The sequence below is a fragment of the Microcaecilia unicolor genome, chromosome 6, assembly GCF_901765095.1.
Source record: "Microcaecilia unicolor chromosome 6, aMicUni1.1, whole genome shotgun sequence".
Taxonomy (NCBI): domain Eukaryota; kingdom Metazoa; phylum Chordata; class Amphibia; order Gymnophiona; family Siphonopidae; genus Microcaecilia; species Microcaecilia unicolor.
This window is the reverse complement of record NC_044036.1, coordinates 182,406,232-182,423,206: the sequence shown is the minus strand read 5'-3', so window position 1 is coordinate 182,423,206 and position 16,975 is coordinate 182,406,232. Positions and strand designations below refer to the sequence as shown.

General features: G+C 44.0%; 1 protein-coding gene across 1 annotated transcript in view; it reads left to right on the top strand.

Moving 5' to 3' along the window:
* Positions 1 to 8,636, top strand: part of BSN (bassoon presynaptic cytomatrix protein) — a 304,960-nt gene extending 296,324 nt beyond the window's left edge. The window contains exon 11 of the mRNA XM_030206778.1: positions 6,456 to 8,636. The gene's annotated coding sequence lies outside the window, so the exon portion shown is untranslated. The remainder of the gene's footprint in view (positions 1 to 6,455) is intronic.
* Positions 8,637 to 16,975: the final 8,339 nt, after the last annotated feature.

Below are 16,975 nucleotides of genomic sequence, written 5' to 3'. Positions count from 1 at the left end.
AGGATCCAGTTTTCCATTCTTTAACAGTGGTTTTACAGTAGCTTGCCTACAAGCAGGTGGAAGCTTACCCTCAACTAAGAGACTTATTCACAATACAAGACAATGGTAAAGCAATTTTACCAGACATTTGGCGAATGACACCTGAAGAACAAGAGTCCGATAAAGACCGAGTAGGGTTAATTGTAGATACAACCCATGTAATTTCTTGAACCCCTACCTCCTCAAACTCAATCCAATTCAATTCAGGAGCTTGACTCTTCAAATCTTCCCCTGATCATCACAAATTCACATCCTCTTCGCCAACAAAAACATCTTATCCATCAAAAACTCTGCATATGCTATTGCATCAGGTCCCATCTTCACACATTTACCATCATAGCCATTAACCAGATATTTCACAATATGATATAACTCATGTAGCCTATTCAATGCCTCCCAAACCTGATTATGAAAATAATAATTTTTCAACCATTCACAGAGATCAAGGTATTCTAACAATCATAATTTATAACTATCATAATCCTCTAAATCACATGATTTCATCCACTTTCTCTCAGCCTGTCTCAATTCCCTCCAGAGTTGCATCATGGGCTCAGTTCTTTAGGGACATGGTCTATAAGCAGACTTCTGCACCACCTTCCTCAAAGGAACTACCACATCTAAAGCATCGCTCAAGGTCTTGTTCCAATTATCAACCACCTCAGTAACTGCGATCCCATCATCAATTCTCAAAGTAGGCAACCACCTATCAACCAGTGCCTTAATGTCAAACTGTGATTGAACATATAAAATCTCAGCACATGACTTCACACACGCATCCATTTTATTAAAACAAAAAGTAAATGATATAAAAAAATTATCTGCCCAAGCAACAGCCCTCACCACTGGTGACTGACACGACACCTTCAACAATCCACGTGGAGTGAGGAAGGGTTCCAGAGGCTTCCCACCTGGGGGATTTATGATGCCTGTAAAATGGTTTAAAGGATTAGTATTTTTCCCTTTCTGATGAAGACTTTTGAAACTCGGTCTGAGTTAAAGGGAGCAGTTATTGTGATGGCAAGATTGGAATGGATGAATGATATGTGATTTTAATGAAGCACGAGCACAATATACCCCAAGGGAAGTGAAATAACTGTGTGAATATATGTGTATATCGCATTGTGGGTTGGTTTATGTAAGATATGTGGGGGAAGTGAGATCAGGGTGTCATGAACTAACATATACCTCCTTTAGGTTCAAACAAATGTTGTATTGTATGTTCTATTATCTATGTATTGGATGGTAATATGGAATGCACCATAATGTATGGGCGAAGGTTTGAGCTCAAGCCTAACAGTATTTAATGTGAGTAGTTTATGACCTATACATATTTATTATAGATATATGCATACACTGGTGATAAAGATCTACTTGGGCTCAGCTGTATGTACATACACAAATATTAGGAGGCGAAACATCGTATGTGCAATGATGGTTCCACTGTGACACCACCACATATTCCTCTTGGGGATATAATGGGTGTAAATGGTATGGTCTGAGCACGTTTAAAACACTTTATAATATTTATAGCATTTTAAAGTGCATATATAAAAAAAGATAAATTATTTTGAATCCAAGTTTATTATAGTGAGTCAATTGTAAAGCTGACAGACCACACAACATAATGTTCCCCTTTCAAAAATAAATCATCCAATGGATCAAAAGGAATATTAAAATTCCCCAACACACAAATATTCTTATAGTCACCACACAATCGAAACAAAGAATCAAACAAAGAAGAACAATACACAAATCACCACTCACTTTCCTCAAGACCAAACATTCACCAAAACCATCCACACTTGTATACACCACCTGAAAACCCAAACTTTCCCTAAAGAAAATCACCATATCCCACCCTTTGCTTTGCACACAACAGACCCATTCCCATTTAAACCCTACTGGACAAGACAACCAAATCAGACTTCAATAACCAAGACTCAGTCACACACAAAATATATTTATCTTCCATCAACGAATCATAAATCAAAAGAGCCTTTTTCTTAATAGACCTAGCATTAATCATACCTACCTTCAAGACATCCATACTCCCAACACTGACTCCATCCACATCCATGACTTTTAAATAACCAGTTACACCAGGACAGTCTTGCCCACAAGACTTAACAGAAGACAACATCCCATACCACCCTGGTTCCTGAACCACTCCAATCTTACCCATAATACCCAAAACCCCAAAATCCCTCCAAAGTCCACCCAAAGTAGCACCCTAAGGAGCTCCTTAGTCGCACTCCATCAACGTGACAAAGATGTTCATCTCATGGAATGTTGCACCTCTGGCGCTGACCTGGCATTCTTAACTACACACCCAAGAGTGATGTCACTCAAGGGGCCTGGCCATCAATTGTCCCATTCAGGTCCAGCAATGATGTCCCAGCAAGATGTTCTGGGAAACCAGCACCGCGGGCAGGCAGAACTGAGGGATTTTGTGGTTGAGATGAGTGGTGAAAAGATCCACCAAGGGGATGCCCCACTGTCAGAAGATATTCCAGGCTATGCCTATGTTTAGAGACCACTTGTGTGGTTGGAATATCCTTAACTGTCTGTCAGGCAGTTGTTCTTGCCTACTGCCATATGCCCACCGCTTCCTGACACAAAGGGTAGGATCCAGGTTGTTGACATAAAGCATCACAACCTGGTTGCTTGAATGAGAACAGTTTGGTTCTGGAGTCAATTTGGTTCTGAAAGCCTTTAGAGAATTCCAAATGGCCCTGAGCTCAAGGAGATTGGTGTGAAACTGAACCGCCTGTGTGCACCACTGGCCCCGAGTGTGAAGCCCATGTACATAAGCTCCACAACCCAGGTTGGATGCATCCATTGTCAATACCTTCCAAGGCGATGGACCAAATTGTCCACCAGTGAAGGACATGGGCCAATTCTGGTGGAATGTAAATGACATCCGTTAGGTTCCTTGTTGCCTTTGGGAAGCTAAGGTCCACTGGGCTACTCTCAAGTGCAGCCATACCATGAGAGTGACATGCACAGTGGAGGCCATGTGACCCATCAGTCTCAATATTTGCCGAGCTGAAATCTGCTGCAGACCTGTGAGGCAAGCATTACTAAGGTATCTGCTCTCGCTTGAGGAAGGAAGTTCTGAGCCTGCACGGCATCTAGTAGGGCTCCTATGTTCTCCAACTGTTGAACTAGTTTTAGGTAGGACTTGGGGTAATTGATGACAAACCCCAGTAGCTCCAACATCTGAATAGTCATCCTCAATGATTCTTGCCTGAGATGTGATCGTGACCAGCCAGTCATCCAGGTAAGGAAACACACTCCCAGTCTGCGTAGATACACTGTGACTACCGCCAGACACTTGGTGAAAACTCTGGGTGCAGATGCCAGGCCAAAAGGCAGAACTCGATACTGGTAGTGACGTTTCCCCATTTGAAATCTGAGATACTTAATGTGACTTGGAAGTATTGAAACATGGGTATAGGCATCCTCCAAGTCCAGAGAGCATAGCCAGTCATTTTCCTGAATTAGAGGAAGAAGGGTGCCCAGGTAAAGTATCATGAACTTTTCTTTTAGGAATTTGTGCAGGGCCCTTAGATCTAGGATGGGCCGGTATCCCCCTGTTTTTTTGGTCACAAGAAAGTACTTGGAATAGAATCCCTTCCCTTCTTCCCCTGATGGTATAGGTTCAACCACTCAGGCCTGTAGAAGGGTGGATATTTCCTGTGCAAGTACCTGTTTGTGCTGAAAGCTGATGAAAGACACTCTCAGTGGACAGTTTGGAGAACTCTGTCACCAATTCTGTGCATATCCAAGACAAAGCCACCGGCCAAAGGTTGCAAGGGGCCAATCTGTGTTGGTTGTTCGGGATGGATACTTTTTGTGCGGCTATTCTCTGCTAGAGCCAGTCAAAAGCCCGTGCTCTGTTTTGACTTAGGAGCTGGCTAGGACTTTTGAAGAAAGGGCTGATGAGGCCTGGGATGATGGGCCTCAGTAGCCTGAGTGGAACGAGCAGGAGGTGGAACCCTACACCTTTAAGAGTAGTAGAAACGCCGCCTAGATCCAGTCAAAAATCTTCTTGCTAAAGAAGATGCAGATAGAGTATGCTGAGAGTGTGGATAGTTTCCGTACATTTCTTAATGAGGTCCACAACCTCCTCCACTTTCTCTCCAAACAAGTTGTCCCCTCGGCATGGCACATCTGACAACCTCTCCTGAACCACTGGTTTGAGGTCAGACATGCATCCATGAGAGTCTGCGCATCCCCACACCCATTCCAGAGAGTCTGGACACAACATCAAAAGTATCATAGGTGCCCCTGGCCAGATAATGCCAACACTCCATCTGCTTGTTGGCCAGCTGGCAAAGCTCTGCGGCCTGCTCTGAAGGGAGAAAGTCCACCAGAGTCAGTATACTATTCACCAGAAACTCCAAGTAAAGGCTCGTGTAGAGCTGGTAGGACTGGATGTGGGTAACGAGCATCAAAGCCTGAAAAGTCTTCCTCCTAAATTAATCCAAAGTCCTAGCCTCTCGTCCCAGGGGTGCTAAGACATAAGACTAAGAACTCTTGGAGTTGTGCAGCAACTGTGCCTTCTCAAATCCAGGAACCTTCTGGATATGATACCGCGTATCTTCCTCCTTAGGTGCGACCTGCACTGTGAGGGGAGACTTCCAGTTTTTCAATAGTGCGTCCTTTAATATAGGGTGCAATGGTACTGTGACCCCTTCCTTGGGAGGAGACATAGTACAGAAGAGACAACATCTCTGTTCTGGGCTCCTCCTCCCTCTCCAACTTAAATGGGACAGCCGCAGCCATCTCCCTCACAAAACTGGTGAAAGAGAGCGCCTCTGGTGGAGATCTTTGTCTCTTGAGAAGGATCAGGTGGAATTCCATATGATGAATCCTCCAAGAAGTAATGTGATCTTCATCTGACTCCCATGAGCGGTCCTAATCAGACTGTTCACCATACTCAGGTGCAGGTGAATGAGTCTGTACTGGCTTTGGCATAGTGCAACAATGTCCACGCTCTGAGGAACTTCGAGGAGCAGTCCTACCTTTGGACTCCAGAGAAGCTTCCTCTCCTGATGTGTCAAAGGCGGTACTGCCTGCCCAGACATCGACAAAGACACCCAGAAAGGTGTCGGCATTGAAGATCTGGGCACCAACACCAATGGAGCCTTGGAGAGGGTCTGGGGTAGTTCATCCCTCGATGCTAAAGCAGGAGCCCCCTGCAGCGAGTACGCCAGCTCCTCGGAGCATATTGCAAAACCGCTCATCAAATGTGGGCATCGGCAAAGGCATGGGAGCCAGGCCATAGAAAGCCTGAGAAGATGTCAGTGCCGAACCAGTGGCAGGGACCGGGCCGCTCTGACACTTGCGTACCGGCACCTTTTCCAAGGAGAAAGAGCTTTCCTCCCAGTGCCAGCGCTTTTCTGGTATTGGAGGTTCTGATGTCCTGGTGCTTCCAAGCGCATGCGTCGAAGATTGGTGCTTATGCTTCTTGGGTTTCCCCCAATGCATAGAGCCTCAATCCCCCGGTGCCAATGAAGATGACACTGAATCTGTACATGTCCTCGGTGTCGGGTCTGATGCTGACTGGTCCCAGGGCCTGCTACCAGCGCCCGGTATCAAGGCAGGTGGAGACCCACTTGATATCGACGTACTCCCAGTGGATGCCGAAGTTTGAACAGCCATGGAGGTCAATGCCACTGGTGCCAAAGTTGATGGTCCAGCCTTGGAGGAGCCAAAAAGATGCTCCCATTTGAGCCAGTTGCACTTGCTGAGTTTTCACTTGCATTTTTAAACAGAGATCACAATCATAGAGGTCATGATCTGGCCCAAGGCACCTGATGTACCAATTTTGCGGGTCCATGGCAGAAATCATGCATCTACATTTGGCGCACTTCTTGAGCCACTGGGGATCTTCCATAACATCGAAAAACATATCTCAGCTAAATTAAATTCCTGTCTTGAACAGGTACAAAAGGGGCAGAGTTCAAACTAAGGACAGGGCTGCGGCCTAACTGCACAGCCACACCAAAAAATAAAGAAAACACCGAAAACAAGGGGTTAAGGGAAAAATGGAAGCAGAAAAAATATGCTTGAAAAATAAACAAAAAACCCGCATAGGAAGGCACAAAGAAGTCTTAGTCAAAACGCAGCATGAGGGAGAGAACACAGAACGTGTTCTCTCAGCTCTGCAGAAAAACAAAGACTGGAGGACCCGCATTCATGCATCAGGCAAGAAGGCACCAGTGCGTGCGCGGTGGGACACTGCTATACTCTCTGTATATGTGTGTATATTTTTGGTAGAATAATATCCAGATGTTTGATGTACAGTCTCTATATAATGTACACTGAGAAAGCAGGAAGGTATTGTTGAGAGTTGATAGATTATATTTTAGACATAACATCTTCCTTCTCTCTCTCTCTCTCTACAGCTTTGAAAAACATAAAACTCCTCAGGTGCTGCTGTGACTAATGCAACAACTTATACAGATGACCTTTTTTCAGATTTCAAACATCGAACTGGATGAGTTAAAAGATGTTACAGATTTGGTTTGTTACTACTAATGCATTTGTCTTTAACTGTGTTTAGCTGAACCTAAAGCAGATAAGCCATAAGGAATGTGTATTCTAAGATGCATCGTGAAATATGACATAAGAAAATCTTACAAGCTGTGGAACTGAAGAACAGTTGGTGTCTCAGACCATTTCTCTTGTTTGTTAAGACTTATGGCACCAGCGGTGAGGAATTATTTGTTGGTCTTGGAGACAAATCATGGTCCTTTCTTGTGATTATAAGTCTCACAGTGTTCAGTACCTGAAGCTCATGCTGTAAGTCCTCAAAAAATTTTTTTACATGTTTTTTGCAATGAGCTTGAATTGAGGGCTGCAAGCTAAATGCTTTTTTTTTTGTCCTCAGCATTCCAGTTTGTACCACTGATCTCTGTGCATATACAGTGTTCTCTTTACTTTCCCCTTCAAAGAACAATGTGCTGAAACTAGGAGAACCTTAAATTAGGACCTAACACTGTTTGTTATAGTGAAAATATGAGGCCATAGAACTTTGAAAGGCAATGCAAAACTGGCTGACTTTGATCGCAGAACAAATGCTGACCAGGCATGTCTATCACCTATCAATAAGCCATTCAACAACATTCAAAGGACAGTTCTTCCCATCGTTATATAATGTATTTTTGTTTTTCACGTGTATTATTTCCAAGACAGCCTTAACCATATACAGTTTTATTTTATTTATTTATGCCTCATTTTTAATTTGCTTATTTATGGATTATTTATATATTTTAATCTTTAATTCAATTTCTCTTTGTCATTGGTTAGCCATCAGGTGTTTGCAGAAGCAATAGAGTGTAGAAAGCTATTAAAGAGCACAACTGAATGTGAAAAGGGCAGGAGAGTTTGCCTTTGGCAGATTCCTTCCCATTACTGTGCAATTAGAGTGCTAAGCCATGCCTATGACAAAAAGCTGCTGAAATCAAGAACTGGTAATCTTACCAGTGTGAACAAATACTTCAGTGTTGAGATAAGAGGAAAGAAAACTGAACAAAATGTTTGTACTATGAAGAATTTAAGAAATGTAAATGGATCTATTCTCTTGCCATGTCATCTCCTCGGTTTCTGTTAAGTTTCTTGCTAGCCTCGATTTCATGCTGAGCATGCCCAGAATTACAATTCAGTGATCTGTCCATTGGAGCTTCCATTCATAATGGGCAACAACAGTCAAGCGTCATGCCTAATTGTCTATGCAACAAAATACAAAATTTGAAAAAAAAATCATGTTAATATTTCATAAAGTTCAATGTGATGTATAACAATTGAAAGTGTGTTATTGAGAAACTGGATAGATATGTTGATATCTAACACCTGTGTGTATGGCATGTTTGACCCATTTGAGGGACACTTTGCCAAAGGGTAGCCATATAGCCTGTAATAACTGTCTTCTGTCTTGATGTAATTAAGCATGACTTGATAGTTTCTTGCACGATTCCATCTATTTTACAGTTCTGTGCTTGGAGAGTTTTGAAACTGTTCTCATAATGGATTCCTCATATTTATTGAATGTTTGCAAAGTTGACTCGTTATTGCAAAACAATAAGTATGTTGTTTATCATAACTCAATGGCTATAGATATTGTTGGTGGCTCACTGCCCCGTTTCAATATTCTCCCCTCGATGTCCAGAAGTTTCCTTGTAAGGCTACCCACAACTTATGTCTGATAAATAGCTAAAGGTACTGTTTGATATGAAGTATCCTTTCAAGTGTCACCAGATAAAAGGCAAGTTATTGGTAAATATCTGTCCCTGTATGAAATGTGGAGCATTTTCATTTTTAAAATACATGTTGTACCATGAATTGTTAGAGAAACACAATGAGCACAAACTAACGTGTCTCACCAGAATTGAAAAATAAAATGTTTTTAACTCTTCAAAAATATCCTTAACAAAGCAGTTCATAGGGTAACATATTAAGGAATATGATGAAAACAAAGATGTCAACACTATTTAAATACTTTCCAGGCAATATTCAGCCCTTAACAGACAACATTGTTTTAAACACTGGCTTCCTTGAGCTAAAATAGACCCATATGTTGACCCATATCCAACACTAATATCTGAGTTCTCAGCAACTTCTGGAAGTTATCCAGGTACCACTGATATCCAGCGCCAGTACCCGGATACTTATCTGGACAAGATAGGACTGCTATGTATGCAATCCTACGTGCCAGGATTTTCATCTGTGCACCGGAACTGATTACTGGCAGTACCTGGATAACTTTCAGTTCTGCCTCTGCCCCACAGTGGATACACATGATATTCAATAGCACTTTCTGATTAAATATCAATGAGTGTCATGTGGGGAGATGGTCAGTGGGACTTAATTGTACAGGAGCAGCTTTTGCCTGATTAACTCCTGATGAATATTGATCCATGCATATTTAATTGTACACATGCCCCCTAATCTTAGAAAGTTGGCCACACAAATTTGTGTACACAAGTTATAGAATAAAACAGTTGCACACATAATTTAATAATGAGTTCCTAATTGGTGTTAATGAGCAATAGTAGGCTGTAATTGGGAACAATTAGTAGTTCTGTGTGTAACTGCCCTTAGTTGGTATTCTATAAACTTCTTGCTCACAACCTCCAGGAGGGGTGTGTTGGGCAGTTATATATACAAGTTATAAAATACTAGCATTTACACTTGTACCTGCCTCAGTGGTGTAGCTATGGGTGGGCCTAGGCCCACCTACTTTAGGCTCAGACCCACCCAGTAGCAGCACATCTATAATGTAGCTGGCGAGGATCCCTGTGCCCCGCCAGCTGAAAACGCTCAACACCTCTCTCTCCTGTGTACCTTTTAAATAGCAAATCTTCGCTGGCAGCAAGTAGTGACTGATGCACACTGCTTGCACTGACCCCACAGCCTTCTTTCTTACATAACTTCTTGTTTCCTCAGAGAAGGGAGTATATCAGAGGGAAGGCTGTGGGGCCGAGCAATGTGTATCAGTTGTTGCTCACTGCCGGTGAAGATCTGCTGTTTAAAAGGTAGGCGGGGGGGGGGGGGGGGGGGGGGGGTTGAGAGCCCAGATGGCCTGTGGGCGAGAGCGAGAGACTGAATTGCTTGTGGGATGGGGGCAGGGTTCTTTTGACTACCCATCTTGGGCCCAGGCCACCCAAAATTGGGTGTCTGGCTATGCCCTTGACCTGCCCACAATTAGGTGCGAACATTTTCACCGGCCATTGAGCTAGCGTAAGTGCTTGCTTCTAAAGTTAGGTGTGTAAATGCAAACTTATGCTAATATTCTATAACAGCTGTATGTAATATAATTACATATGTATGTAATTACATTACATACTGTAATGTAATTACGTGTGTGTATGTATCAATGAGAATCAGACAATAATCAAATCAAGCATGGTGACAAATTTTCTTATCCACTATTGCTGATCATGCTCTACACCTTAATTTTCATTACATCATTTTCATTTTAAATACATTTTTCATGTTTAATTTTAAATCTAAACTGCGTATTGGCATCTACTGTTATCCTGTGTTCAAACAAATAAAAATGTACATGAAATCATATTTAAGATCTCTTAAATTTAAATTTATATTATAAAAGAGTTCAGCCAACTCCACCACTATGTACCTACTTCAGGGGATGTTTTACTAAAGTGCGCTAGCATTTTTAGCTCGCACTAAACTTTGAGACACTCATAGGAATATAATGGGCATCTCAGCATTTAGCGCCAGCAAAAAATGCTAGTGCACCTTAGTAAAAGAACCCCTCAGTCTTAGTGGCACATGGAGTCAAGACGTTCTTTGTCATGCTCACTTAACTTATAAGTAAAAAGTCCATAGTTCAAAGTTTTCTGAAAAATAAATAAATGACTTGAGTGCTTACTTAGATGATTCTCTTGCTGTAATTGCTTTTCTCCAAGGACAAAGCAGTCCTATAATTCTCACAAATGGGTAACATGGGTCCACGTTGCCTGTCCGGAGCTTGTAGCAAGCTTAAACAATAGGTCTTTGAGTGTGAGATGCGCTCCATTGCGCATGCGCAAGTGCCTTTCCAACTGTCACGAGAGCAAAGGGCAGCAGTTCTCTTTTTTCTGCAGTGAAAGGACGTGTCATTATCCACTCCTCACAGCTGGTTCAGTTGGTCTTTTTGTGCCTTCTTTTTTTTTTTCTCATTTTCTTAATACCTCTTTTACCTTATTTTATCTTTTCCCATATATGTTTTAGATTATTTTTGCCTTTTTTCTAAATTTTGTTTGTTTTTACTGTGCTCTCTAGGCTGTGTTAGGCCTGAGCTCCAGTTGGGTTTTTTCCTTTTCTCTTTTTTTATGCTCTTCCATTTGTTTAGCACCACTGAGTTGGCTGTTTTTTCTTTCATTGAAGGTTCCCAGTGGCTTTAAGCACTGCAATAGGTGCAACAGGACCATCTCTTGGTGTTTACTATATTTGGGGCCTGATCATCCCCTGCAAACTGTATTCTCTGTCTTTGTATGAAGAAGAGAGCACAGTTGGCCAGAGAGGCTCAGAGAGAAAAGACTTTTGGAACCAGGTCCTAAGTCTCGACAGTGGTGTCTTTGGCATCGACATTGGCATTGGATGTGGCATTGGCTTTGGTTGTGTCGATCCATATGGCTGCGAGACCCTTTCATAATGGGCATGACCATGTATCAAGTGGGGGTCCACCCCCAGGGACTGATCAATGTCGGGCCTGACCACAAGGTGATGAGTGGACTCGTCATCCTCTTTGGCACCGGGGAGCATTAATACTAGGTATCGAAAGAAGCATCAACAACAATCTCCTTCAACGCATGGTGCCGGGAGCTCTGGGGCACTGAGAATTTAACCTGTCCCCGAGAAGCGTTGGTGCTGGGAGGTGCTGATGCATGGGTCTCCACAGAACCAGGACCAGGCACTCACTTTGATCCCGCAGATTCAGCAGCCTGCTTTTACACTGGCACCCCAGCCTTGCCTGATATTGACTCTCGATGAGCACCTCCAGGCCTTGCTCCCTGAGCTTTTGGCAGGATTTTTGCGGAGTGCATAGGAATCTGGGGTGCCTGCATCAGCCATGCCTCTTGCTACAGTCCCACATGGCCATCAACCTGTGGTGAGGTCTCCTACGCCAATGCAGTTTGCGGTCTTGATGTCGACTGTCACCCATATCGGCAAACCCTCGACATCGGTGGAGGAGGCTTCGCCAGAGTCAAGGCCAGAGCTGATACCTCGATGTCCTTCTCGGGGTCATGATACCACTACATCGAAGCATGTTTGGTGTTAGCCCTCCCACAAGGAAATCTTGGCTGACTCCGATGAGGAGCACCCATGGAACTCAGAAGAGGATCCACGGTTCTTCTCGAAGGAGAAGTCCTATGGTACACCATCTGATCTCTCCCCTCCACAGAAAAAGAGGATGTCTCCACCTGAGAGCCTTTCCTACCCCTCTTTTGTAAAGGAGCCTTTCCTATCCCTCTTTTGTAAAGGGGATGGAAGATGCCATCCCAATTCTTTTGAAAGTGGAGGACGAGCCCACAGCTAACATGTTCGAGGTCCTGGACTATGACTCTCCTCCTAGAAAGGCTGTGACGGTCCCACTTCACAAGATCTTATGGGATGTTCAAGTGAAGAACTTGGAGTCCCCTCTGTCGGTCCCTCTCCTCCCCAAAAAGACTGACACCATGTACTGGATTCAGTCTTCCCCTGGGTTTGATAGACCCCAGTTGCCTCATCATTTCCTTAAAAGGGTTAGGAGTTCTAGGGACTATGCTTTGGCACACCCTGGCAGAGAACCCTGGATTCTTTTGGGTGGAAGATGTATCAGACCTCCATGCTCATCTTCTGTATCCAATCATACCAGTTCTACATGAGCCTGTACTGGCAGTCTTTGGTGCACAGTATATATGATTTTGTCAGACTCCCACTGGAGCAGGCTGAATCTCTTCGCCAGCTGGTCAAACAGCAGAACGCATGTTGTAAGTTCTTGGCCAAGGGCACCTACAACACTTTTGATGTGGCTTCTAGGATCCATGCCCAGAGTATAGCGATGTACAGACTCTCATGGCTATATGTCTCTGACTTGGACCCAACAGTCCATCAGAGATTGGCGGATGCCACTTGCCTGGGCAATAATCTTTTTGGAGAGAAGGTGGAGGAGATTGTTGACCTCATCGAGAAGCACAATGATGCAATCGATTCTCTTTCATGCCGTGCGCCTTCTGCATCTGCCTCCTCCTCTAGGATATTTTTTTTGGTGAGGAGGAATACTTATTACTCTCAGAGGCATAGGTACACCCCGTCTTCTTGCCAGTCTCATCAGGCTCAGCCCCAGCACGCTCGTTCTTGTCAACAGTGTTTGCCTACAGCCCAGACGGCTCCCCAATCAAAGCAGGGAGTGAGCTTCTGACTGGCTCCAGCAGAACATAGCAAAGTGACTGTCCCAGACAACTTGCTGATAAGGGAGAAGCTAAAGTTTTACCAAGAAACCTGGCCCCTTCTAACATCTAACAAGTGGGTTCTTCAAATAGACCGTCTCGGTTATGCCCTGATTGGCTACAGAGACCACCAGATTGCCCACCAAGAACAGCTCTCAGCACAATCAGGTACTTGCAGAGGAACTCTCTGCCCTTCTCAAACCTGTGCGGTCAAACCCTTTCCACCAGGGGAAGTAGAGAAGGGATCCTATTCCAGATACTTCCTTGTGCAAAAGAAAACAGGGGGATGTGTCCCATCCTAGACCTAAGGGGCCTGAACAAATTCCTGGTCAAAGAAAAGTATAGGATGATTTCCCTGGGCACCCTTCTTACCATGCTTCAGGAAATGATTGGCTATGCTCTCTGGACTTAAAGATTGCTTGTGCTCAAATCCCAATACTTCCAGCTCACAGGAAGTATCTTTTTTAGGCTGGGGACATGTCACTTCCAGTATTATGTGTTGTCTTTTGGCCTCCCGTCAGCTCCCAGGGTTTTCACCATGGCTCTTGCAGTAGTCGCAGAGTTCCTACACAGACTAGAAGTCCATATGTACCCCTATCTGGACAACTGGCTGGTTAAGAGCACTTCGCAGGATGGGGCTCAGGAGCCCATGCAGAGGACTGTTAGGGTGTTAGAGCTACTAGGATTCATTTTTAACTATCCCAAATCCCATCTGCTCCCTGTCTATCGATTGGAGTTCATTGGAGCCCTGCTGGACACTCGGTTGGCTCGGGCTTTTCTCCCTGTGGCGCAGGCAGGTGCTCTTGCCTTTGCCACTGGCATCCAAGCAGCTCACCACATGTTGAGGTTGCTGGGCCACATGGCCTCTACTGTTCATGTGACACCCATTACATGCCTTCACATGAGAACTGCCCAATGGGCCCAATCTTCCCAGTGGTGTCAGGCTAGGGGGAACCTAGAAGATGTCATCTGAGTTCCACTAGAGCTGATTCAGTCCCTACTCTGGTAGAGAATTCGATCCAGTTTGACTCTGGGACTCCCATTCCAAATTCCACAGCCCACAAAAGTGCTGATGACTGATGCATCCCACGTAGGTGGGGGAGCTCATTTAGGCGGGCTTTATACTCAAGGTGCTTGGTCAGCCCAAAAAAACAGAACAACAAATCAATCTTCTGGAGCTACAGACAATCTGGAATGCTCTAAAGGCTTTCTGGGATTCGCAAAACAACCAAATTGAACTCATTCAAAGAGACAATCAGTTTGCCTGTACTACACAAAAAAGAAGGGGGGCAACGGATTATGCCATCTGTGTCAGGAGGCCGTGTGGATGTGGCACTGGGTGCACCAGCACAGGATGCTCATTGAGGCCACTTACCTGGTAGGAAAATTCCAACAGCCTAGCCAACAGACTGAGCAGGGTCATGCAACCGCACAAGAAGTCCCTCAACATGGACATTGCCCCTGAGATCTTCCAAGCGTGGGGCACCCACTCGGTGGATCTCTTTGCCACTCGGTCCAATCACATAGTCCCTCAGTTCTGTTCCAGGCTCCATTGCCATACAGACTAGCTTCGGATGCCTTCCTCCTTCATTGGGGGCAGGACTTCTGTAAGTGTATCCTCCCATTCCTCTTGTGGGGAAGACTTTGCTGAAACTCAAGAAAGACCACAGGACCATGATCTTGATTGCTTCCTACTGATCCCAGCAGATCTGGTTCCCTCTTCTTCTGGAGTTATCCTCCAAAGAACTGTGGAGATTGGAATGTTTTCCGACTCTCATCACACAGAATGAGGGATCTCGTCTCTATCCCAACCTCCAGTCTCTGGTCGCTTACAGACTGGATGTTGAGAGCTTAGAATTTGCTTCCTTGTATCTTCCTAAGGGTGTCTCCAGGGTCTTGCTGGCTTCCAGAAAAGATTCCACTAAAAGTTGTTACTACATAAGTACATAAGTATTGCCATACTGGGAAAGACTAAAGGTCCATCAAGCCCAGCATCCTGTTTCCAACAGTGGCCAATCCAGGTCAAAAATACCTGGCAAGATCCCAAAAAAGTACAAAACATTTTATACTGCTTATCCCAGAAATAGTGGATTTTCCCCAAGTCCATTTAATAATGGTCTATGGACTTTTCCTTTAGGAAGCCGTCCAAACCTTTTTTAAACTTCGCTAAGCTAACCGCCTTTACCACATTCTCTGGCAACGAATTTCAGAGTTTAATTACACTCTTTTAAATGGAGATAGTTTGCTCCCTGGTGAGAGAGAAAGGCCCTAGACCTTTTTTTATCTGCCCTGCACAGACCCTGCTTGAATACTTTTTGCACCTCTCCAAGTCTGGTCTCAAGACCAACTCCATAAGGGCACACCTCAGAGCAATTAGTGGTTATCATTGTGTAGAAGGTAAGCCCATCTCTGGAAAGCCTCTAGTTGTTTGCTTCATGAGAGGTTTGTTGTTGACAAAACCCCCTGTCAAACCTCTACCTGTGTCATGGGACCTCAACATCATTCTCATTCAGCTAATGAAAGCTTCTTTTTGAGCCACTTGTTTCCTGTCATCTGAAGTACTTGACCTGGAAGGTCTTGTTTTTGACGGCTGTTACTTCAGCTCACAGAGTCAGGCCTTAGTGGTGGATGCACCTTATACGAAGTTTTATCATACCAGAATAGTCCTCCACATGCATCCGAAATTCCTACCTAAGGTTGTGTCGGAGTTCCATCTGAACCAGTTGATTGTCTTGCCAACATTCTTCCCCCCAACCTCATGCCCATCCTGGCAAAAGCGCACTGCACACCTCTTGGACTGCAAGCAAGCACTGGCCTTTTACTTGGAGCGGATTAGGCCCTACAGCCAGTCCACCCAATTTTTTGTTTCTTTTGATCTCAATAGAATGGGGTTTGCCATCGGGAAACACACCATTTCCAATTAGCTAGAGGATTGCATTTCTTTCACTTATGCCCAGGCTGGACTGACCACTGAGGGCCATGTCAGGGCTCACAAATTGTCAGAGCCATAGCTGCATTGATAGCCCACTTGAAGTCAGCCTCTGTTGATGAAATTTGCAAGGTTGCAACGTGGTCTTCAGTCCACACATTCACATCTCATTACTGCCTTGAGCAGGATACCCAACGTGACAGTCAATTTGGACAGACAGTGCTGCAGAATTTGTTTTGGGTCTAGAGTCCAACTCTACCCTCCTAGCCCATTTTATTCTGTTCCAGGCTGCACTCTTACCCAGTTGTATATAGTTTCCAGTTAATTACTTTTTTGCCCTCGCCGTTGCGAGATTCAATTGGTTGTTGTTCTTGGTGAGCCTGGTAACTAAGGATTCCCATTTGTGAGAAGTATAGCCCTGCTTGTCCTTGGAGAAAGTGAAGATACTTACCTGTAGCAGGTATTCTCTGAGGACAGCAGGCCTTATATTCTCCCATACCCTCTCACCTTCTGTCTCCTTTTTATTATGCTTTATATCATACTGCTAGTACCACACTCTCGCGTCGAGTGGAAAGGTACCCACGCAGGCGCGATGGAGAGCATCTTGTGCTCAAAGACCAATTTTTTAAGCTTCTTACAAGTTCTGGACCAGCAACGCGGACCTGCGTTAACCATTTGTGAGAATATAAGGCCTGCTGTCCTCAGAGAATACCTGCTACAGGTAAGTATCTTCGCTGTATCTAAAAAACTATATCTCTTATAACTCTTATCTAAATTAAATGTTGAAAACTGAGATGTTCAATTGCCTTCATTAGCAATAATTGTCAAGATATCCATCTATAATTTATAACATCAATTGAGAAAACATCAGCATTATTTTGGACATATTAATTACTAAACTTGATTGAATATTTCAGATGGCTATTTTTTTTAACACATACAAATATAAATAATTAAATTATAGCAGCTAAATACTTGTGAGACAACATTTCTGTTGGTCATTTTTTATGCCTACGATGATTATGCACTACAAAAGAGGAGCTTAAGATTCAAGCCAATA